The following is a 9,159-nucleotide window of genomic DNA, read 5'->3' as shown; positions in this document are numbered from 1 at the left end:
TGGCGTCCACCTCTGAGCCGTCGCTGTTGCTGTCCTCCGTTCGAGCCGCTCTTCATGACCCGCTCTGGATGGCAGTGATGCAAGAGGAGTTTGACGCCCTGTTGCACAACTGGACATGGCAGCTTGTTCCCCGTCCACGGCACGCCAACGTGATTACTAGGAAGTGGGTCTTTAAACACAAGCTCCGTCCTAATGGTACCCTTGATCGCTACAAAGCGCGCTGGGTCGTTCGTGGCTTCCGACAGCGTGCTGGCATCGACTTCACCGACACCTTCGCTCCGGTCATCAAGCCCGGCACGCTACGCATTGTTCTCCACCTTGCGGTCTCCCGTGCTTGGCCGGTGCACCAGATGGACATCTCCAACGCCTTCCTCCATGGTCACCTCAAGGAGCAGGTCTTCTGCCAGCAGCCCACCGGGTTTGTTGACCCGGCGCTTCCCGACCACGTGTGCCTGCTTTAGCGGTCCTTGTACGGACTCAAGCAGGCTCCGCGCGCTTGGTACCAGCGCATCGCGGCGTTTCTCCACCAGCTTGGGTTCCGCTCTACCCGCTCGGACGCCTCGCTCTTCGTCTATCATCAGGGCTCTGACACGGCCTACTTGCTGCTCCATGTTGACGACATCATCCTGACGGCATGTATGGCTGGTCTCCTCAGTCAGCTCACGGCTCGTCTTCGCGCTGAGTTCGCCATCAAGGACTTGGATCCTTTGCACTACTTCCTCGGTGTCGAGGTGGTGCGCCGTCCGGATGGCTTCTTCCTTCATTAGCGGAAGTACGCTCACGAGCTCCTCGAGCGCGCCGGCACGCTTAACTGCAAGCCCGCCGCTACGCCTGTTCATACGAAGGCCAAGCTTTCTACCAAGGATGGTTCTCCTGCTTCGGATGCTGCTTTCTATCGGTCTATCGTTGGTGCTCTCCAGTACCTCGCTCTGACTCGACCGGAGATCCAGTATGCCGTACAGCAGGTGTATCTTCATATGCATGCTCCTCGAGACGTTCACTGGGCTGCCGTCAAGCGGATTCTCCGTTATATTTGTGGCACTATGGATCTTGGTGTCACGCTTCACGCCTCCGCCGACACCGCCCTCATTGCCTACTCCGATGCAGACTGGGCGGGCTGCCCTGACACTCGTCGCTCCACTTCAGGCTATTGTGTCTATCTTGGACCCTCACTCATCTCGTGGTCGTCCAAGCGGCAGACTACGGTCTCTCGTTCCAGTGCTGAGGCTGAGTATCGTGCGGTGGCCAACGCCGTCGCCGAGTGTTCGTGGCTTCGCCAGCTATTTCAGGAGCTCTCTAGTCCTGTTGACCGTGCCACGGTGGTCTATTGCGACAACGTCTGGGCGGTCTACGTCTCCGCTAATCTGGTGCATCATCGACGGACCCAGCATATTGAGTTGGATATTCATTTTTTTCAGGAACATGTGGCCTTTGGCCATATTCGTGTTTTGCACGTCCCTACTTCCCAACAATTTGCCGATATGATGACCAAGGGCTTGCCTACGTCGTCATTTGAGGAGTTCCGGTCCAGTCTTTTCGTCAGCCGAGGTGCCGCTTTGACTGCGAGGGGGGGGGGGGGTGGGGGTTGAGTATATGTGTTATGTGCATATTGTGTATTGGGCCCACCTCCTAGTTCCTTGTATAGTTGAGGTCTGTGGCCCACCTTTGTACATCATATATACGTGCCTATGCACGAAGAGCAACATATCGTGCAATTACAACGTCATACACTCATCTTCCCCAGAACATCCATGGCCTCCTCCAGGAGACCCTCCTTCACAAATGAGCCGATCACAACTGTGTATGTGAAGTGATTTGGCACCACATTGTTGGCTTCTTCCATTTCCACCATGTGTTTCCAGAGGTGGATCACCTTGCCGTGGAGCCTGTTCTTCTGCAGGGACGAGAGCATGAAGTTGAAGGCAGAGACCGGCGGCGCCACCCACGCTTGCGCGTCGCGGTGTAGAAGAGCATCATGTCGCCATGCCTCCCCTGGCGTGTGTACGCGCATAGCAGGGTGCCACATGCCACCCTAGTTCTACATCATAATCAATTTTTTGAACTCATGTACACTTTCTACTATTTATAAACATTTTTTAACAAGTTACTTGAATCGGCAAACATTTCTAGAATGGATGAACATTAGTTTAGAATTTGAACAATTTTTCAAATTTACCAACACTTTTTATTTTATAATATTTTTATTTTAAAAACAATTCTTTAAATACATGATCATTTTTTAATTAGTAAACATTTTATGAATGAATAAACTATTTTGTAAGTCACGAATAGTTCTTGACTTTTTAGCATATTTTTTCATTCTTGAGCATTATTTGAATTGGGGAAATTTTGTTCAATTTCTTTAAATTTTTTAATGCATGAAATTTTTGAAAATCATGAACATTTATTTATTTTTCGGCCATTTGTTTACAAAATGTAGAAGATTTTTTAATAAGCAATTTTTTTTTATAAAATGTATTTCAAAGTTCTCGTTTTTTCTAAATTTTTGGAAAAAATTTGAAGTCCCAAATTATTTAAAGTAGAAAAAACGAAATTTGAAAAACATGCCACCTGGCCGTGAGAAGTGGCGGATCTAGGATTTTGATACAGGGTAGTCCACCCTAAAATTTCTTTTACAACAAATATGACATGCGAATGTACTAAATAATTTACAATTAGGACAATAGAAATTGATCAGTATCGTCTTAAAAACTTATTAAAATTAATCAAGTAAGTCTTAATTTTGCAAAAAAAGAAGCATGCATACCTTTACAAGTTCAAATAAGACTATGTGCATGTGTTCCTTCTTCCACATTTGAGACATATATGTAATCCTGTGATCCTGGTTGACATTTTGTTTTTAAATCTGACAATGACATTCATTTGATTCTGGACAGAGTTTATTAGTAATACATTGCATTTTACATAGAAGCACAGCAAGCCTAAATTCGTAATGACTAATGAGCATTAGTGGCAGGTAGCACCTAGCAGCACGGCGAGCAATAAGTAAACTGGAACTGGGGAAGGGGCAGAAATCTCATCGAATGTACTACCTCAAATCGGGCTAGGCGGCTGGCTGCTGGCCTGCTGCAGATGCACAACGACTGTAGCCGGGCGCCGACTGGTTGCGGCGGTCGGCCTGCTGGGTGCGGTGGCGCCGGGTAGGGGCGGGGCAGGGTGGGCAGAGTCGCCGGCGAGGCATGAGCAAGGCGGCAAGATCAGCGGGAGCGCAGAGCAGTCATGAGGGGAATCGGGGATGGGAGACAGTGTGCAGCTACGCGACGAGTTGATGCTCCGTTTGCTGGGCTTTTTTTCTTTCTTCCAGCCCATCCCTTAGTCTCTCCCTTATGGGCTATAGTATATATATGGGTTAACCAAAAATCTCAGGGTGGGCCGCGGCCCACCCTGTCCACCCTGTAGATCCGCCACTGGCCGTGGGCCGCCACAAATGGGCATGCCGCTTCTTCTCGCGGCGAGCAGAGCGCAGTATTGGAGGGCCCTACTGCATGGGCCAGCCCAAGAGGGGGATTTTCCTGTGTGAATCGTTTTTATCTCACTTATGAATGGCATTGGTGGGTAATATTTTGCAATTTTGAGGGCAATTTCCATGACGTGACGCTATAAGTAATAGCCCTTTATTAGTACGTAGTATAGGTATAGATAAATAAAATATAGAATAAAAAATACAACATGACCATAAGCAGTCGAACACATGATTATTACACATTTCATCCACATAATCTACGACCGGCTCGCCTACGAAACTTCTTGAATAAACCATGCATAGTTGTTCTCGCCGGCTGCACCCAAAGCTATAGGCGTTCGTGATGGCCACATGTGAACTGAAGCCATAGCCGCCGAGATAACCTGCAAGAGATGAGGCACAAACATTCACACGGATTTGGCCCTTGAACAGTTAATAATGCATCACACTGAAAGACTATGAATAAGGTTAGGTTTCCCCTCAATTTTTTTTATCTTATCTCTGTGTAAATCGGGTGGGTGCCACATGTCAGTCACAAGGTTACTGTTTGACTAAGCTCCGCATCTCTGTGTAAATCACAAGATGCATGCACTGTGCCAAGGTCACACTGGACGCACCACCCTCGGGCAGCGCTTCCTTGCCCCGTCGCATGGCCTCCAACGACTGCTCCCTGAGCACCCTCCCTCCGTCCGACTGCATCAATCATCTCATCTTGCACTAAGACCATTGGCCGAGCAGACATGTTTGATGAAACCATATGAATGTTAAACACAACTTGAACTTCACTAGATGTTGCCAAGAAGATTCCAAGTACCTTCCATTTCTGTTTGTAATTTATGAGAACCAAACATATATATACAATCTGTGCCATTGTATGTTGGCTAGACTAGTGGCTTGCAAGGAGGAAGATATATCTCCTATATCACTAAGCTCCCTAGGAGTAAAAGCCCTGGGAGTCGATTGAGGGGTCAGATTTTGGATTGGTTGCCGATTTTGAATGGGTCCTCGCTACATTTTGTGAAAGCGACTGTCGAGCCGCGTCCAAACTACGTTGCCGTTCGTGGCTTCCGTCCTCCTCCTTTGTCAATCCCCTTCCCGTGGTTCCTAATGGTGAGGCCTCCAGCGACAAAACTACTCCCCCACAAATTGTTCTTCGGCGACCTTTTCCTCTCATCCAGTTGCTCGCCCCTCAAATTTCACACCCCGTCCCCCATCAGCCCTCCTCGCACCCCTGCCTGCACTGTGTCGTTCTCAACAACACTGATTTCAGCCTCCCGTGGGAGAGGGGTGGTGGCTTGGGCGAGGAGGAGGGCGATGCGGCTCCTTCATGAGAGATGGTGGGTTTGAATTCGGCCAATTGGGCTGTGATGGTTCTCGCAACCCAGTTTACCAGAGGGCTCAAATTCGGTTGCCGGATCAGCAGCTCGTGGGACAGATGGGCCACTAATCTGCACAGTTAGCCCTGGCGGAAGTGTACTCAGATCTGATGGCCAGAAACTTACAGATCACGGAAGGCCGAAAACGCAAATCGCTGTGAGAGCTTGGTTTAGGCGCAATTTTACTGTCCTTAATTTATGAATGAGGGATAGTTTTATATGTTGTTGTTGCATCACAAAGTACCTGCTTTCTGGAGTTTTCGCAAAATCATGATTATCGGTATTTGCGAATGGTACATTTGTGCTTAATTGTACAATGAGCATTATAAAGACCTTTGTGCAGTGGATCTAATACTTCATTCTTATTGAAGGAAAGCACCAAGCTAGTGACTTAATCTTCGGCGGCGTTGCAGCGACCCCACCTACCTATCCATTCCGCGGTAGCCACAGTTTCATTCGGCGGCCAGTAGTTTCCATGGTGGCGGCGTCGCTCTTATTTTTTGTCTCTTTTTTGTATAGGGATCGATCGATACGTGAGGATGGACGTCGCTCGCACCGCGCGCTGAAGCCTGCGACCAAGTCGATCGATCTACGTCATTCAGATCGATCCCCTGCTGACTGCCTCCCGATCCCTAGCCACGCACTGCTGCGTCACCGCCTGCCGCGCATCATGTTCTTTCCAGGCGCCGCTCGGTGGCACTGGTCTGGCTGCCACTCCGTCTGCCGTTCCACCCCCGCAGCTCGGCCCCCAAGATTTCCAGCCGTGGAGCTGCTGCTTTGTGCCGGCCGGTGGCCGCCACTGCTCCCACATCCCGTGTTTCATGCCACCGCTCCACTGCCTCGTTGAGCGAGCTAAACATCGTCTCAATGCAAGATCAACAGCAGCAACACGGCCACGTGAGCAAAGAAGGAGCAGCACTGCAGCAGTAATAAACTTGGGGTGGCGGCAGCGACGGTAGCTGCGGTGCCACCGACGCCAATGGACGGCGTAGGCACATCAAACGATCGCAACCAGCTACTATTTATCACTTGTGCTGAAATTTATATCATACATTTTTGGTTCATGTGTTGTACGTATCACTTGGTATTGTGGCAAGGTGGTCATTTCAAGCGGCAAAAGTACATGTATTTTTAGTTTCTAATACTTTTTTGTGTGTGTGCGTGGGGGTGCGCGCCGGGGGGGAGGGGGCGGGGGGGGGGGGGGGGGGGGGCGTCCAGGGTTTGAACGATTTGTTTATTTTTGTAGTTGAATTCCATGGGCTATGGTTCAATAGAATCGAATTTGTATCTACAAAAAATTAGACCTTAAATGTTCCACCTGGCAAGTTCAATTTCTAGATCCCCCATTATCAGCAACCCTGGTACCGTACATTGCAGCTTTGCTCTCCAGGCCATCGTTGACACCGCTTGATGCCATCCGTTTTTGTAGTCGAATTCCATGAGTTATGGTTGAGTAAAATTGAATTTGTATCTAAAAAGAAATTAGACCTTAAATGTTCACCCCGGATAAGTTCAATTTCTAGATCCCCCACTATCACCATCCCTGGGACCCTACCGTTGCAAATTTTGAACTGATGTCAAATTTGTGATACTCATAGTAACAACCAGATTTGTCGACATTGCGTCTCTATATGCAACAACGCAGCAAAGCGCACGTCCACTTCTAGTATGAGAGCTATACTGATATTTACATCTTCGGTTTTAACTAAGGTCTCTTTTTCTCAATGCAATCATATTTAAAATTCACATCTTGTTATTAATGCACTCAGACTGCAGAAGTTAGCATCTGCAGCAATCACTGCTTCACTTCAAGTCCTTAAAATTCTGTTACAATAATCATGCCACTTTGTGGCTTAATAAAAAAGTATGTGCTCGTAATTTGGGCCAGCTACTTCCTCGAAATTATTGCTGTAAGAGGGGGAAATACATCCTCATATGTCCAGGGTTTTAACGATTTTTTTATTTTTGTAGTTGAATTCCATGGGCTATGGTTCAATAGAATCGAATTTGTATCTACAAAAAATTAGACCTTAAATGTTCCACCTGGCAAGTTCAATTTCTAGATCCCCCATTGTCAGCAACCCTGGTACCGTACATTGCAGCTTTGTTCTCCAGGCCATCGTCGACACCGCTAGATGCCATCCGTTTTTGTAGTTGAATTCCATGAGTTATGGTTGAGTAAATTTGAATTTGTATCTAAAAAAATTTAGACCTTAAATGTTCACCCCGGATAAGTTCAATTTCTAGATCCCCCACTATCAGCATCCCTGGGACCCTACCGTTGCAAATTTTGAAGTGATGTCAAATTTGTGATACTCATAGTAACAACCAGATTTGTTGACATTGCGTCTCTATATGCAACAACGCAGCAAAGCGCACGTCCACTTCTAGTATGAGAGCTATACTGATATTTACATCTTCGATTTTAAGTAAGGTCTCTTTTTCTCAATCCAATCATATTCAAAATTCATATATTGTTATTAATGCACTCAGACTGCAGAAGTTAGCATCTGCAGCAATCACAGCTTCACTTCAAGTCCTTAAAAACCTGTTACAATAATCATGCCACTTTGTGGCTTAATTAAAAAGTATGTGCTCGTAATTTGGGCCAGCTACTTCCTCGAATTTATTGCTGTAAGAGGGGGAAATACATCCTCATATGTGCACGTTTCTGCTCACCTACATATATATAACCATGTTGACCTCCGTCAGTTGGATATGCACATGGGTGTGAAGAAAGCATGGTCCAACTTGCGTCATCTACTTAGCTTGTCACAACCGAGCAAGCATTTTCCATGTTTGTATGATTGGAGGAGAAAAGTTGTATACTGATGACACTAGTTTTAGATCTTTAGAATGAGCGGCATCAGGAAATGGTCTATTTGGATGTTCGAGAACTTACGGGCCACCGTTCTAGCTTTTAGAAGCCAATGTCGACATGTCTTGACTTCCAAATTGCTCTTCTGCTTTTTGTGTTATACCTTCTTCTCATATGCTCATGTATTAGGATCCTTCAGGGTTGCCCCTTGCAAAATGCAAAAATATTTTATGGTATTTTAAACTAAATCGAAAGAAGCCTAGCTGCTCAAATCATATCTTGAAACTAATGATTTTAGAACAATACGAATATAATTATTTCAATGTTGCAAATTTTGAACTGATGTCGAATTTGTGATACTCATAGTAATAACCAGATTTTACATGTGAAGGCGCTCATATTTTAAATTCCTAGCCTGGACGCTGGAATACTTGCATTTTGTCTTAGCATGTTGAGGTTCATTATTACCATCAAGAATGGACTTTGATCTTTCACTCCAACCATGAGTAGAGGATCCTTTTCCATCTTCTACCTGAATGTATTCTATAATGCTATTGATAACACAATACATGGTTACATACCTTCATTTGCCAGCAACATTTTGTCCTCACTGTACATCGATGACTTCTTTTTCCAGTTAGCCAACGACTCCAATTTCCGCTCAAAACCATAACGAAGTAGAGTTCATTATTATATCCTACTCATAGACTGGAAGGACAAGGTTCACCATGTAACTAAAAGGACTGGAGTCATGCAATCGTCTCAACAGTTTCCATGATGTAAAAAATCACGGTAGAAGTGAGGGCGAGAATTTTTTAGGGATTTCTCCGCCTCGCATTGTATACGCTGGACGGTCGGGCCCGAGTGATGCAACAGTCATTTGCTTGTTCTCTTCTACGTGTGTGTGTCTCTGTGTGTGTGTGTACGCGCGCGCGCGCAAGTGAGCCCTTCACATACTGGACCAGATGGGTCGATGCGAGACTTGATCAATCGGTATTGATTCGTGGTAGTTGTAGGTCCCGAATCGATCGATCAAGGTTCTCTCGCGCGGTTGTACGAAGCCCTCCCTCCTCCCTGCTACTTGTGATTGGCATTGGCATTTCCCGAAAGATGAAGGGCGAAGTAGAGTTGTAGAAAAAATTATTTTCCTTGGTTAAAAATCAAGGTTTGTTGAACCAATAAGAGACACCACACGGACAAGATAAACGGTACCTGCACACACACACAAACAAATGCTTGCTTCCAATGAAAGCAAGGGGTTGTCAATCCCCCTGTTCTCGTCAATTGCAAGGATTAAATCTGTTAATGATAGATAGATAAAAGAAAATAAAAATAAAAGTAAATAAATTGCAGCAAGGTATTTTAGGATTTTAGTAAATATAAAGTGAATGGACCCGGGGGCCATAGCGTTCACTAGAGGCATTTCTCTCATGAGCACAGCAACGGTGGATAAACAAATTACTATTTTGCAATTGATAGAA

This window comes from Aegilops tauschii, chromosome 7 (genome assembly GCF_002575655.3).
Source record: "Aegilops tauschii subsp. strangulata cultivar AL8/78 chromosome 7, Aet v6.0, whole genome shotgun sequence".
Lineage (NCBI taxonomy): Eukaryota > Viridiplantae > Streptophyta > Magnoliopsida > Poales > Poaceae > Aegilops > Aegilops tauschii.
The sequence above is the reverse complement of the archived record's forward strand: the minus strand, read 5'-3'. Positions refer to the sequence as shown.